The sequence below is a fragment of the Podarcis erhardii genome (assembly GCF_964252035.2).
Source record: "Podarcis erhardii genome assembly, chromosome: Z".
Classification (NCBI taxonomy): domain Eukaryota; kingdom Metazoa; phylum Chordata; class Lepidosauria; order Squamata; family Lacertidae; genus Podarcis; species Podarcis erhardii.
In genome coordinates this window covers 26,954,698-26,966,984 of record NC_138504.1, presented here as the reverse complement: position 1 = coordinate 26,966,984, position 12,287 = coordinate 26,954,698, and the positions used below count along the sequence as shown (strand labels likewise).

At 42.8% G+C, this 12,287-nt stretch overlaps 1 protein-coding gene across 5 annotated transcripts in view; it reads left to right on the top strand.

Annotated features, from left to right (window-relative positions):
• LOC309333595 (uncharacterized protein) overlaps positions 1-12,287 on the top strand; it is a 67,987-nt gene that overhangs the window by 14,449 nt on the left and 41,251 nt on the right. The window contains exons 3-4 of one of the 5 annotated variants that reach the window (XR_014152562.1): positions 5,660-5,763; positions 9,453-11,475. The exons of 3 other annotated variants lie outside the window; for them this stretch is intronic. The gene's annotated coding sequence lies outside the window, so the exon portion shown is untranslated. Of the gene's footprint in view, positions 1-5,659; positions 5,764-9,452; positions 11,476-12,287 lie in introns of those variants that run through there. One more of the 5 variants, XR_014152561.1, reaches the window with a different exon arrangement.

Genomic DNA, 12,287 nt, shown 5'->3' with positions numbered 1-12,287 from the left:
TTTATTTCTTTTTGGTTACAGTGGTACCTCGGGTTGAGTACCTAATTCGTTCTGGAGGTCTGTTCTTAACCTGAAACTGTTCTTAACCTGAAGCACCACTTTAGCTAATGGGGCCTCCTGCTGCTGACGCGCCGCTGGAGCACGATTTCTGTTCTCATCCTGAAGCAAAGTTCTTAACCCGAGGTACTATTTCTGGGTTCTCTGTAACCTGAAGTGTATGTAACCTGAAGCGTCTGTAACCCGAGGTACCACTGTAATTCTATATTCTGCTATTTTTGATTATGTTAAATGTTATTGGGCATGTGCTTTTTGAATTATTTAGATTCATTGTTGCTTTATTATTTGGCTTTAAGCGTTGCATATTTTATATTTGTTATATATTTTCAGTTCTGTAAATCACCCTGGATGATGATTATGATTAATTTTTTAAAAATATCACCACCACCAAGACCCCTTACTTGGACAACCTGCTTGAGTGTGTAGCAACTGCATTTCAACTACTCTTTGATGAGGCTTATTTTCTTGATCTCTTTCATTTGGACTTTAGACCTTGTTTTGGCACACTCTTTGTGCATCCTGATGGGTGACTTACCCTGGAATACCAGCAGGGGCAATATGACTCTGTGATTTCTCTAAGATCTCTCAGCAGCTTTCAGTGCTATCAACCCTTCTGGATTGTATTTTTAAAGTACTGTGCATGGAGGTCCTGTTTCTGTCCAGATGATCAATTTGAGAAACTATTGTTGAGAGACCACTGCTCAACAACTTGGGATTTATGATTTTGGGGGGACGGGGTCCTATAGGGTTCAACTGTGTCCCTTATGCTTTGTAACACCTGCATAAAACCATGGTGTAAAGTCATCTGGAGATTGGGAGTGAGGTATCATCAGTATTCATTTCAGTTTTCCAAGTGTGGAGTAAGTTCTGGGGAAATAAAACATGCACCCCTATAAAAAGTACAATATAAGAAATATGGACATAAAGAGTATTCAATTTACATTGTTGTACGCCACTTTGATACATTTTGTGAACAGCAATATATAAATCTTTAAATAAACAAATTCCATAAATTGGATTGAAATAGTTCTACCCATTAAAGACTGGTAATCAGACAGTCCCCAATATGTGCTTGAAGTGTCTTAATAGTGTACTTACGTCTCCAACATTGCCCACAATTTAGAAGAAGAAGAAGAGTTTGGATTTGATATCCCGCTTTATCACTCCCCGAAGGAGTCTCAAAGTGGCTAACATTCTCCTTTCCCTTCCTCCCCCACAACAAACACTCTGTGAGGTGAGTGGGGCTGAGAGACTTCAAAGAAGTGTGACTGGCCCAAGGTCACCCAGCAGCTGCAGGTGGAGGAGCGGAGACTTGAACCCGGTTCCCCAGATTACAAGACTACCGCTCTTAACCACTACACCACACTGGCTCTCCCAGTGTAAATGATATATTTTACTCATTCTAAAACGGTATTAGAGCATGTTGGATTTCACAATTGTTTCTTTAGTTTTTGCATAAATCACAGTTACAGAAGAATATTTCCATATCCTTTCCCAGGTCTTATCAGTAATGCTACTTGCTATGCAGATCAGGGTCACCAACTATTTAGAAGCATGCAGTTTTGGATTTTGGAATGTGTGTTGTGGGGATGGCCACCCCTTCTGGTCTCATTTATTCCCCCCCCCCAGCCCCACCGGAGAAAGAGAGAAAGTGTGTGTGCACAGCTTTTTCAAGAAGGCCAAGAGAGGAGAAAGTTACTGCTCTCACTACCTCATGACCAAGGGAACATGGAGGTGGTGGGGACTTAGTGGCTTCATGGGCACCAGGGGAAGACGTGAGGGCAACATTACACCAACAATTGTCATGCTGGTGACTGCTGATGTAGATTCTTCTCCCTTCCCTTTTTTAAAAAAGTAAAAATTCATTCAGTTGAGTAGCAACTATTTGTACAATTTACTCACTAGAGCTTTCTGGATCTTGATATTACTCCCCCCGTTAGCAAAACAGGAGTCCTACATGCAGGCATGCTGAAGTGGAAGGGGAAAAGAGGTAAGATGGGTTGTGAGTCTTGTAAACTGTAGAGACTAAAACAGTATGAAAAAAGGCCAGGTTTTGTTGTCATTTATGTCATTTAAAAAAGAGAACAAGGCCACACTCCATACCTAAACAAAACTCCACAGGGATAAAGGACTGCAGATGTGCTCTGTCATCATGGTGAATGTTGGCAGCAGAGAGTATCACACAGGTGCACATCCATATCCTTTGGGAGTTGGCAGTTAGACTGAAGAGATGCCAGCCCCCTTCTGCCTGCTTCCATTCAGCCTTGAATCCAAGGGTGGAGGGAGTATATGCACCCTTAGAAATGCCTTGACTCAGTTCTTCTTCCATATGATTCTCTAAGCTGAAAGTCTGCTTCCTTCCCTATAGACCAGTGGTGGCGAACCTTTGGCACGCATGCCAGAGGCGGCACTCAGAGCCCTCTCTGTGGGCACACGTGCCATCGCCAAAGCAGGGCCGTTGCTGGGGGTTGGCAAAGTGGCTGGCCACTTCCCCCCCCCCAATGCTGCTGCGTGCGGGAAACGCTCCCTAGAGCATGCGCTGCCCACAGCGTCGTCGGGGGGAGTTGCACACCCACCAACCAGCTGACACGGGTCTTTGGGTGAGAGAGAGAGAGAGAGAGTGCGCACACAAAGGGACATGCTTGCGATTCGCTCACCACACCTCCTGATCCGGGCTGGGAGGGAGGAGCGCTGCCCCTGGTCTAGGCGGACAGTGCTCTCCGTCTCCTCAGGGCTCCTAAAAGATGTGAGCAAGAGATTCTCTGCGGCAATAGTGCAGGTGATTGGTGGCTGTGTCAAGGGCTGTTTTCGATTGGCTGCCATTGTGGCAATTGGGCGGTTGATTTGCGGCTGCGAGTGTGGAGATGATTGGTGTCTGCCGTGACTTGTGCGATTGTAAGCATCTGTGTGGCTGGTGAGCAATTTTCGGCAACCCCCCCCAAAAAAAAGCTCAACAACTTTGGAAACCCCCCGCTCCAACAGCTGAACAACTCTGGGCAATCCCCCCCCACACTCAACAGCTCTTAGTATACCAGTGACCAAAATTGTGGAATCTTCTGGAAAAAGTATATTTCCAAGGTTTGATGGCTCATAACACTACTTTTTTGGAGTAATACCAGTGATTTTTTTCTGTGGGGATGCAGGGAGATGCATACCCTAAACATTTTGTGAATTTAATGGGAGAAGAAATTCACTGTATTTATTTTCCCCAATGGTGATTTTCTTGAGTCAAAATGAGAGTATTCCTAAACATTTTTTAAAGAAAAAAAGCACTGAGTTATACCATAAAATTATATATCAATGGAAAGGGTTACATTAACCCTAATGTATGAGTTGTTTTTTCTAAACTAAAACCTCAGTATTCAGGTTAAATTGCTATGTTGGCACTTTGCGATAAATAAAATAAATGGGTTTTGGGTTGCAGTTTCAGCACTTGGTCTCTAAAAGGTTCGCCACCACTGCTATAGACCCTCTCAGGTGCTGAGATCAGCAGAGGGGGCCCTCTTGTTAGTTCCTCCAATCTCAAAGTCTGGGAGGCAGGTAGCAACCCAGGAAAGCGTTTTCTCTGTGGCATCCCTTAAGTTATGGAACTCCCCACGTTCAGAGAATGCTGAAGATTCACCTCTTTACCCTGAGGTGTATATTCCCTTAACAAAATAACTGGTTTCCTCTTAGAGATTCTACCCTCATCTACACAGGACCACAGGTTTGGAAGGGATGCATGGACACCATCCATACTGACTCCCCCCCCCCCCAAAAAAAAACCCTTATAACACTGGAACACTGCTCATGCACCTGCGTGGAAGTTTCGGATTTCGGCAAGTCCCTGCTGAGGCACTCAGAAAACCTGGCAGTGCCACTCAGGGCATGGGATGTGGATATCTGTGAGCAACAAGAAAGTTCTTCAACAATGTAGTAGATTTTGTTCTCACCCTAATCCTTCATGGTTTAGTCTATGTGCTATAGAAGTGAAGGGGAAGGCGGAGGCATTTAAAAGGGCAACCATACAATGGCTTTCATTCAGATGCTGAGAGAGTTAAATCTGCCCCTTAAGCAGTTAATACATAAACCATTTTAATGCTATACTAATTGTTTCACATCAGAGGGTAAGACATAAATTATAACCCATTGGGCTTTAATTGCATGTTCTTACATTGTTGCTAATTATCCTTTATTCCTGAAAAAGAGAGCTTTAGAATGTTTAATTTTGGATTCCAAGAAATAAAAGGTACTTCCAAAGAGGTTATTCTTATCAGATGTGTGCTGTATCTACATTTGAATATTTTCAGGAAATTTCAGTCCATTCTCAAACTAGGACTTTGCTTGCCTTGACCTCAGTGCTGAATTTTTCAGAATATACGGTGTTAAGAGTTTGCAATGAAACTATATTCAACGTGTAGAATCCTTTTCTTGTCCTGTGATCCTAGCTGTTTGTATGTGGGGATGGCTTCAGATACTCAGTGCTGCAGGGCATACTCTTAGAAATGCTCTTCACATTTCCCACTCCAGGGACAAATGTAACTTCTGCATGGTCTGAAGGCAAAGCAATCTCACATTTTGGAAGGTGGGTGGTGTGGAGCTTTGCAGGGCATCCATGTACAGCACAATGTGTAATTTGGAACAGAGGAGATGGCAACTGTTAATCCTTCAAAGGTCCTAAGGAGTCTCATCTGGTCACTGCCAGCTCAGCCTCTTCCAGGTAGTCTCTGGATCAGGGGTAGGCAACCTAAGGCCCGGTGGCCGGATGCGGCCCAATCGCCTTCTCAATCCAGCCTGTGGACAGTCCGGGAATCAGCATGTTTTTACATGAGTAGAATGTGTCCTTTTATTTAAAATGCATCTCTGGGTTATTTGTGGGGCATAGGAATTCGTTCATTTTTTTTTTTTTCAAAATATAGTCTGGCCCACCACATGGTCTGAGGAACAGTGGACCAGCCCACGGCTGAAAAAGGTTGCTGACCCCTGCTCTGGATCATTGTTTGCTGCCGGATCTTCTGAGTAGACCCTTCCTCCTAAGTAGACCCTTGGTGATCTAGTGTAGAGTGAGCTGAATCAACTTTCAAAAATGAAGGGTGCTAAAAAGGTATAATGTGACTTGGGAATTCAAAGATATTTTGGTTAACTCCTGGAGGGGCCACAGGTTCCCTATCATTGATACAGACAACATGCACAACCTGTGATACATTTGGGGCAGAAGGAAAACAACAAATTAATTCTAATAGAAGGGGATAAAAGCTCACATATTAACACCCCCCTTCAAATAAGCATCCCCAGAAATATGCCAAACAACTCCTGGTAAAAACTGTCAAAAGGCAGTAAGTTGAGCTGCAAAGGTCTGACAGCAGTGCTCTCCCCCCCCCCCTTCTTTTTTCTTTTTTCTTATGGTGAAAGAGCCTCTTTCTCCAATGAAAGGAACATAATCACTCTTCAAGGGTGAGGCATTTAATTTATTCCACAGGGATTCATTTCAATCCTTTTCGAAAGCTAATCTCTGCTTTGAATTCCTGGTGTTTGCCATTGAGGAAGGGCACACGTAAGAGCCTGCTCAAACCTCCCTTCCCCTTTAAAGCCATGTCTGAAAAAGATTATTTTCCTCCTGCAGCTCCATTTTCGATTTGGTCTGAGTCAAATCGCTGGATGACCCTGGGAATAGCTGGCTTCACTGACAGAGCTTTTCCTGAGTCTGCTGACATCCTTTCTGATGTGGTAAATAAGTCACAGGAACCATAAAAACCAAGGGCTTGGTTTTTTGTTTTGTTTTTCTGCTTTAACACATTGGCCACATTTAGAGTTCATCTCAATCCAGGGGAAAATTTAAGCTTAGAACACGGACAAGACACCTTTTTTAAAAAATCCACCCTGATCTGCCCCTGGGATATCCCATTTGCCCTCCCCATCATTGAGGCAAGAACAGTGGAGGGGCAACAGTGGCTCCTACACTTGTTGGGAGGGGGCTTCAGATGGTGGACTACTCTCTCTGCCCACAGACTTCAAAAAATCCTTTGTCCTCTGGGGTGCACTTCTAGGATTGCACTCAAAGCATGCATAGAATACTTTATTATTTCAGGACGGCACATATTCACAAGAACATTAAAAGAGTTCTACTGGATCAGGCCACAGACCCATTTACTTCAGCTTCCTTTTCTCACAGTGGCCAACCAGATGTCTGTGGAAAGCCCTGAGGCTGGCTTGAGTGCAACAGTACTCTCCCCGTGTGTGATTCCTAGCAACTGGTATTCACTGGTTTCCAATAGTACAGGTAGAACATAACCACCATGGCTAGTAGCCATTGATAGCCTCATCCTCCATGAATTTGCCTAATCCTCTTTTAAAGCTATCCATGTTGGTGGCCATTCCCAACTATGAATTCCTTAGTTTAAATATGTGTGTTATGTGGTGAAGTACTTTCGTTTTGTCCTGATTCTTCCAACATTCAGCTTTGTGGAATGGCTCAAAGTTCTAGATTTATGGAAGAAAAACTATCCACTTTCTCTAAACCATGCATTTATTTCCCTTTATCATGCACCACCCCTTATTTGCCTTTTTTTCTCTCCACCACCACTATTTTCCAATATAACAAAACTGCAACAACAAGAACTGAGTCTAAATGCATGATACAATTACCACTGGGTGCATTACATTAACCGTGCAATATTATTTCAGAAACACTCTTTGTTTTTTAAAAAATAACACTCCAATTAATAACAAATCAAATCTTGCCACACATAATACAAATAATAAAGCCAATTATACATTCCAAATTATATAATTTAAAGGGACTTCCCATGTTCTGGCTGGTCAGGAGAAAATCTCATAATCATAAAGTATCATAAATCCAATATCCGATCTTATCCTTTATCTTATCATAACAGTCACTGGTATGTAACTTTCAATCGTATTTAACAAATCCATATGTATATTAGCATGCAAGAGGAATTTTATTTATTCTTCCTGTTGTTTTCATCAGATGTTTCTGGTGCAGTCCCCCTCAGAGGTCCCTTTTCATTCTACGATCTTATCTTCCACGAGCTTCCAGGACTCTGAGCTGTCTTCCAGCTTTCCTTTGTCTATCAAAATTTAAAATACAACAATCCTTCAAATCTTTTAATGAACTGGTGTTTTTCAAATCCGAATAAGGGTCTTCCATAGGGGGCAAAGCCATAAGGTATATTCCACAGTTAGTAATTGTTTGGTTCCTCTACAATCCAAGCTTTGCTCCCCCTGGGCCCTAGGGGAAGCTTGCAAAGATCAAAGATTCACCTTCACTTTGATATTAATCCATATACGACAAGAATCCATGCAAGCAAATGTAGTTTCTTATGTGAAATATTTCCCAGTTGTAATCCATCGGTTGTGTTCAACCCCTGTAGAGAGGCCCTTTCTTTTTCTAATGCACCACCATTTACGCCATTTTATCGTTCCAAGCCGAAAGTATATCTACTCATGTTTTTGTACAAAGTCCTTTCATATCTTGCCAGTTCCAATTAGAGCCCTCCACAGAGGGCCACACCATAAAGCATCAAATTCTCAAGTTTTTGTACAGTTCCTCTTGCATTCCCTTTAGTTAATTAAATCTTTCTTAGTGAGGCTTGCCAAGTCATGAAGTAATAAGTATAGAAAAGAAACAGATGCTCACCTCACATAAATCGTAGCAAAATGACGAAAATCCTTTCCAGATCAGAACCTTAACACTTCTTTCCAGAACACGCCTGTTTCAGGGTCCGAATTCAATTATTTTTTTAAGGAACAGGAATACTCTCTCTCATGGTGCCAGCAATGGAGAGTTTCCAATTTGTGCAGTGCTAAACACCCAGCATCCCTGCCCCTGCATTCCATTGTAGTGAGCAGCAGATGAGAAGTCCCGCCCCCTGCCCTGGGGGGTTGCCAGGGATAATTACCCCCATATTATTCCTAATAAATTGCATGACTGGAGTCCGGTGCTATGGGAAAGCTGCCAAACGCCATGGTGATCGCACCAGAAACCATTTCAGACACACACTTAAGCACATTACTAGTTAATATAGCTCTTGCACTGATGGGTTTGGGTTGTCAGTGAGAGAATTTTTATTTCCATCCCCTATATATGAAAAAAAGGAAAACCAGGTTTCATCTAAAGTGTCTCTCTTTGCAATACCTTTTATCATCCTTCTATGTCTATTGAGGTGTTCAGAGATAACCACAACCCACTCATTGCTGAACCATATTTCTAGTGGCTGTTCAGCCTCGGATTTCAAAAACATGCCAGCAGGTGGCTGTCATCGGGGAAAAAATGAGTCTATGCCAGATATTGAAATCTGGGTTTTTATTTAGTGAAAGTAGGACTAGTGCTAGAGATAGGTTGCAGGCCCTCCAAGTGTCCCTATTTTCCAGGGACATCTCTGATTTAGAGAAGCCGTCTTGGTTTCTGATTTGATCCCGAAATGTCCCACTTTTCCTTAGGATGCCGCCATTTTCATCGGAGAAAATAGTAAAATTATCATTATGGCATGGGACATCTCTATTTTCCTTGGATAAATGTTGGAGGGTATGAAGTTTTTAGTGATCTTGGAAATGGTGTCAGAAACAGTGATCCAAAACATTCACAACTTTGTAAACAGATAAACAACTACACAACTTTCTGAAGACATCTAAAGGCAGCCCTGTATAGTTTTTAATGGTTTAATAGTTGATATTTCATTGTGTTTTTATATTATGTTGAAAGCCACCCCAAGTGGCTGGGGCAACCCAGTCAGATGGGTGGGGTATAAGCCGGGCTTTCCCCCCCAGCCAAATGAAATACCGTATTTACTCGAATCTAATGCTCATCTTCTTTGGCCAAATTACGTTGGAAAAATTAAGGTGTTCATTAGATTTGATGGCACATTTACATTCGCCAGCAAATGCTTTTTTTGGTTTCAAGGTTCTGAAAATTGAGTTGCGCATTAGATTCGATGGCACATTAGTCTTGAGTAAATATGGTAGATAAAATCCATTTTCTGCTGCTTCTTCATTAGAAAAGAGAATTCTGGATTTTGAGTAATTTGTGACTCGGTGGAAAGCATTCAGCTGGTTGACTAGAAAGAATGAGCTTCTTTTGGGTTCTGTAGCATTAGAAGTATCATCTGCAAAGGCATCAGATGATGCCTTTAGTAGAAGAATCTTCTCACAGTCAATTGCCTGGCACCTGTATCACCACTGCAAATAACAGTGACAGGGAGCAGTCATGACACATGCCTCTAAGAAGGTTGATTAGAGGGGCCTTAAAACCATTAACCACACTGCCTGTTCTGGTTTTCAAGCAGGACAGAATCCATCAAAGGCTGCTGTTGCTGCTGTTTTTGCAGCCATTTTCTTAGTTTTGTTCTTTTCTCCTTTTTTTCCTCTCCCCCCCCCCCCGCGCCTTCTTCCCTCTTCAGGATCAGTGTCTTCTCCGCTGTCTTCTGCTCCTCTGTGTATTTATCTCCTTTTGGCTGAAGCTGTAACTGGTCCATTTTTATTTTTATTTTGCTTCAAGGTGGGTGACTGCAGCTTTAGTTCTTCCTTCATGTGTTATCAGCAGTTTGAAGAGGTAACCCCATCTATATTTGATTCCAGCTTCTCTGAGTGCAGCAGTGAATTCATGGAACACACATCTGTATTGCAAAGTTACAGGCTGTAGTGGGTCTTCAGGATCTCCAGAAGTCCCTCCCCAACAATGGGAGTCAGTGACTGAAGTGTAGGTGGGTTCCCACAAAGCTAGACACAGTGATAACAGCAAGAACCTTTATTGAACTAACAGAACTGGACAATAACAGCAAAGCAACTGCTTATGTACAATTCTGAAGGCCTGGGCCACTCCCACTCTCAATGTGATTGGTTGTCTAAACTCCCAAGCTGCAGATCATAACTTAGAGTTTAAAAACCAATGGCAGTGGCCCAAATCCTGAAATGTTCTGTGATTGGATATTATGTATTGAATTAGAACACGGGGGCCTCAGAATCCTTAGTCCAGACTCAAGCTCAGGCAAACACAGACCACTGAATATATAACAATAACCTCCACATCATCAGAGATAATTCTAATGGCTGGCTTCTAAAGGATGCAATGTGAGCTACAAAATGAGCTTTTTTCACTGCCCACACTGCCACATAGTAGGCCCAACTATGTGTTCTTAGCAGTTTTCCGTAGGCTTCAGAATGAGACTTGCACCACCTGCACTCCAGTTCTCATCCAGCCTGCTTCATAGTCTGGAGCACCTCAAAGTACCAAAGAACCTCTCAGGCTCCAAAACACCGGCAAGGATGCCCAGGGCAGGAATGATCATGTCTGTTTCATCTCGCTATTCCACGGCAAGGGCTTCAGCAGGATCACCAGTGCAACTAGAAAATCCCTCAGGACATTCAGGGACATATCAGATGACATCAGTCTCCCAGGGCAGGCCATACCTCCCTTCAGAGCGGCACTGCCATTGTCAGTCGAAACTTAACCAGATAATGGTTTGGCCATTGTACTCCTTCTATCTTCAGTAAATCCCTCATATCACTTTGGGCAAAGATCACATCCAGAGTGTGCCCTGCCTCCTGTGTTGGACTGATGGTAAAGTGAGAGAGACCTGTGGTTGTTATGGAGGTCATGAAGTCTTGAGCTGGCCCATCAGCAGCCTCCACATGGAGATGGAAGTCACCCAAGATTATCATTTTATGGTCCTCCAACAATATCCCAGAGACCACCTTGGTCAGCCTGGTTAGAGATGCAACAGAGTGATCAATAGACCAGTAGCATCACTGATCTGTCTTCTGGCCCAACACCAGCGAAAGACACTCTAAGCCTATCTCAAGGTCAAGAGGCTTCCTGATCAAGGAGATGGTGTCCCTGCAGACAATAGCAATTCACTTGTTGAGTCTCTTTTTGAAAACAGTCAAAGTGTTTATTATCTTGTGGCGATCGGAGACAAATACTTATGCCGCCATTTAGCTCCTCAGCTAGCTCATTTGCCTTTTCTTTCTCTTCTAAAAGCCTCAAGTGGTATAGCCTGGAGGTAGTTCCAGCCCTTTGTTTTTATGTATCTGAGAAGGAAAGATTAAACAATTTAAAAAGGGATATGGGGACATATTTTTGCATGTTGTGGACAAATTATGGTTATACATTATGTACTCTGGGCCCATCACTAACATGAGGGTTCTCAGAACCCTGTAAGGTGGAGAGCTTTAAAAGCTCTTTCTGCAGTAGGTCTTCCCTACTCTTCATTTATTTATTACTTTCCTCCACCCATGGTAAGCTGCAGTCACGTAAGTATAGTGAGTGTAAGTTGTGCGCCCGCCATATACTCAAGATAAACTTTATTAAGGACTCCATCACAAGGCATGGTCTCCTCCACTATACAGTGGTACCGCGGGTTACAAACGCTTCGGGTTACAAACACTTTGGCTTACATACTCCGCTAACCCGGAAGTAGTACCTCGGGTACACTGGTATTAGTTCGCCTGTCTTCCCAAGTGATGTGTAAATTTTTTTGGAAACACTGTTGATGGAATCTTTCAAGGAGCTGGAGAGGGTGTTTATAAGTGGTCCATGTTTCACAAGCATACAGTAAGGTTGTTAGTACAATAGCTTTGTAAACAAGCATTTTGGTTTCCCTGTGAATGTCCTGGTCCTCAAACACTCTGCACTCCAATTGGGAGAAAGTCGCACTCGCAGAGCTCAGGTGATGCTGGATTTTGGCATCAATGTAAGTCCTTGTGGAAAGATAACTACCAGGTAGGAGAAGTGATCAAAATTTTCCAATGTTACACCATTGAGTTGGATTTGTGGTGCTGCAGAGGAGTTATTTTGTACTTGTTGGTGCAGCACTTTGGTTTTTTTGGATATTGAGCAATAGGCCAAGCTTTTCGTAAGCTTCTGCAAAGATATTTAGGATGGTTTGGAAGTCATCCTCAGAGCTTGCACGCTCTACGTTGTCATCATCATACTGAAGAGCTATGACAGAAGTTACGGTAACCTTACTCTTTGCTTTCAGCCTGCTCAGATTAAAGAGCTTTCCATCTGTTCGATATATGATTTCTACTCCGGTGGGGAGTTTCCCTTCGACAAAGTGTAGGATTATGGCAATGAAAATAATGAATAGAGTTGGGGCAGTAACACAACCCTGTTTAATACCTGATCCCACTGTAAATGGTTCACTTTGAGAGCCATTGTTATCTGCAATTGTTGCTGTCATATTATCATGGAGGAGCCGAATGATGTTCACAAATATATCTGGGCAGCCAGTTTT